At 35.2% G+C, this 3,666-nt stretch overlaps 1 non-coding gene across 1 annotated transcript; it reads right to left on the bottom strand.

Moving 5' to 3' along the window:
* Window positions 1-1,805: 1,805 nt before the first annotated feature.
* LOC145606381 (small nucleolar RNA R71) lies at window positions 1,806-1,912 on the bottom strand. The gene has a single exon (XR_014105272.1). It is a non-coding gene; the product is annotated as a small nucleolar RNA R71 (small nucleolar RNA).
* Window positions 1,913-3,666: the final 1,754 nt, after the last annotated feature.

Here is a 3,666-nt window from a genome sequence, read left to right as displayed (position 1 = left end):
GTATTTTGTTATTAGAAAGAGGTACGAGGCTTCAAAGTATGTAATCTTATTACTCTCTTTCAATGTAGAAAGCATGTTTATTAATGTTTAATTCCTAGTATCATGTTAGGATGTTTTTAATGCTTTCTAGTATCATGTTTAGGTTGCCTCTTATTATTTCTAATATTATGTTATCATGTTAGTACCATGTTAGGTTTGAAGCTTCGATCTTTATTGTTTAGTGACATGCTAGGATTTGTTATTAATCTTGTTAGTATCATGCCTAGGATCTTGCTATTATTTTCAAGCTTTATTATGCATTATCATGTTATTGTTATTATTATTGTTTTATTGATTTATTATGTTGCTTGTTTTATTTTATTGTTATTGCTTGATCACACCTTTTATGCATGTTTAAAGGGAATTTGTACTTGAAATCACGCTTAATAAGATATTTAATAATTTGGTTTAGGCTAATGTGATTTTAACTCAAGTGATCGCCAATAATAGTTTTATTTGTGCATTAATATTCAACCAACATAGATAAACAGGTTAGGTTCAATATAATGTTTGTATGTTATTCGAAAAGCGCGCATGAATACGAGCAGAACAAAGTAGAGGCCTATTTTATAGGGCGGGTCCTTTCTTTTGTAGATTGGATTCGTACCCTCATCACCGAACCCTGTTTGGTTCAAGACCTTATGGAGTTGATGGTCCTTTTGGATTGTCTTTTGGGTTTACAAGTTCCTAAAACTTGTTGGCGACTCTTTTGCTCTCTTTTCTTTCCCTTTGGAACGCACCATACTTTAGTGTATGATCACAGTGGGGTTCAAGTTTGGGGTCATAATGCTTGAAATATTCCCTACACCCTGGAATATTGTTTATTAGTGAACCTATGCCCTAGGCTTTATTATTATTGAATTCTTCCCTATTTACTCTCTTTACTCATAATCTTCGTAGTATAGTTTATAATCACAAACATATTGGTTACCTTAATAATTTAGATTATAATAATTAATTAGGAGTAGAAAGACTTGTTTCCCTGTGGATTCGACCCTACTTCCCTATCTGCATAAGCTAGTGGACTTAGGTAATTACTTTTGATTAGGTGATACGACTTTAGCCTGTCAAAATTTTGGCGCCGTTTTTTTATTTTTATTTCTAATTGTTTTTGTAGTCTAGATTATTTTTCTTTTGCCTCAAAGGACATTAGTTCTTTGAGGTAGTTCTAATATCTGTCTTTTTAGTTCTTTGTTTATGCCCAGGTGTTCCAGATCAGGTTACATTCCATTCGATCCTGAGATCGAGCGCTTTTTCCATAGACAGAAGAATTTTTATAGGCAGATCCTGACAGGTTCTGGGAGTAACAATATTCCTAGAAATCCACTACCTAATTCTAGTGATTCGGAGGACTCTTCTGATTCAGAATTAGAGATGGCTACACCACCTCCACCTCCACCTCGCAAGCTTAGCGATTATTCGCAGCCGTCCCTGACGGATTTTCCACATCTTTCTCCTACACCTGATCTCGAGGGAGTCCAGTTCGAGATCAAGCCCCAGTTTATATGATAGAAAGAAAGCAGTTCGGTGGAGCTAAGGGTGAAGGTCCTAATCTTCATATTGCAGATTTCTGTCAATACTGCAACACTATTAGGCAGAATGGGGTAACGCAGGACCAAATCAGGGAGATTCTTTTTCCCTTTTCTTTATGTGGAAAAGCTAAATTGTGGTTTAATGGTTTGAATAGAACTGCACTTGGTATTACTAACTTGGAGACTCTTGCTTTGAATTTCTATAATAAATATTACCCTGCAGAGAAAACAGCTTTATTAAGAAGTGCCATTCAGAATTTTGCCCAGGAGCCAGATGAAGCATTATATGAGGCTTGGGAGAGATTCAAGGATCTGCAGAGGGAATGTCCCCACCATAACTTGGCAAAGTGGCAGTTAATTCAAGCTTTTTACAATGGATTAGAGAATGCATCAAGGACAATTTTAGACTCCGCAGCTAGCGGTAGATTTATGAATCTTAATGTTGATGATGCAGGTCTGGTTATTGAAGATATGGCGATACATAATTCCCAATATGGGAATACTAGAGGCTATGCAAATAAGGGCAAGCGTCATGTTGATTCAGTAACCCTTATGCAAGCTCAGCTTACTTCTATTTGCCAAAAATTAGATAACCTTAGTACTACTATCCCTAATTCTGTTGCTAATGTTTCTGCTGTTTCTAACAATGCTAATGATGTTTTTTGTGAAAATTGTGGAAGTGTAGGACATTTTGAGCAAGATTGCAGGAGTTCAATGGAGCAAGTTAATGCTTTCCAAACCTACAAGCAAAATAACCCATACTCCAACACCTACAATCCTGGCTACCGGAACCATCCCTACTTATCTTACCGTAGCACTAATGTTCAAAACCCTCCACCTCCACAACAACCACAACAAGCACTGACAGGCTAAAGTCGTATTACCTAATCAAAAGTAATTCCTAAAACCACTAACTAAAATAGATAGGGAAGTAGGGTCGAATCCACAGGGAAACAAGTCTTTTTATTCCTAATTAATTAATTATAATCTAAATTATTAAGTAACCAAATTGTTGTTATTTAAAGGAATTATACTACGAAGAATAAAAGTAGGGAGAAATAAAAGTAGGAGGAAAACAATGAATAAAAGACCTAGGGCATAGGTTCACCAATAAATAATACTTCAGGGTAAAACATAATAATCAATCATCAATGTATCAATTAATCAGATCATAAAGGGCTTTCGCTACGTATTACAATCACAGAGTTAATTTACCGGTATTAAATCTCATCTCTCGAATCTCGACCTAACCATTTATAAATTAGTCCGCCTATTGAAACTAAGCCTAAATATTAATTCTCATCTCTCGAATCTCGAATTAATATTGCTAAACTTATACAATTAAACCAGCGCTAATCTAGTTGCAGAGCATTAAATCAATCAATAGGAAATTAATTAACAACATTAACAATCAATAATAATAAATCATCCCTTCATATTATTTATGGATCCCCAAGAACCCTAGAAATAAACTACTCGTGCATAATTAAATATAAACTAAACAAAGAAATTAAACAAGACATGATAGAAGAAAATAAAATAAATAACTGAGATTAAACCAAGAGTTGTAGAGACATAAATAAGAGAGAAAATAATACTAAGAGTTTAATTAAGGGAGAGAGAGAAAAGTTAGAGAGAGAAAGAGAAAAGAAAACTAAATTAATAACTAAAACTAAAACTAATTAATAAACAAAACTAAACTAAAAGAAAACTAAAACTACCTAATCTCCCTCTTACCTACGTAACTACTAGATCCTTTTATAAGGAAAGTAAGGATGGCAAATCCCACCCACAATAAAACTCCCAAAAGCGTGGAACAAGCAATCAACATTTATTGGGCTTCTTGCAACTAGGCCCAACCGGCTTATAGCAGCCGCATAGCAGCAACCACTCGAGTGGGCCCGGTCAGCTGGAGCTACGGGAGCTACGAGCGTGGCTTTTTTAAGCTTTGGGCCATTTCTTCTTTCTTTCCTTCTTGGTCCGTGACACTTGTTTTGTTGTATATTGTGGACTCCTTCACTAAAACCGAGCCTTTATTCACCGAACCAAATCCCTTTAACTCGGTCTTGGGCTTTAAATATATGGTCATAAAATA

This window comes from Chenopodium album, chromosome 22, assembly GCF_948465745.1.
Source record: "Chenopodium album chromosome 22, dcCheAlbu1.1, whole genome shotgun sequence".
Classification (NCBI taxonomy): domain Eukaryota; kingdom Viridiplantae; phylum Streptophyta; class Magnoliopsida; order Caryophyllales; family Amaranthaceae; genus Chenopodium; species Chenopodium album.
This window is presented reverse-complemented; position numbering and strand designations above follow the sequence as displayed.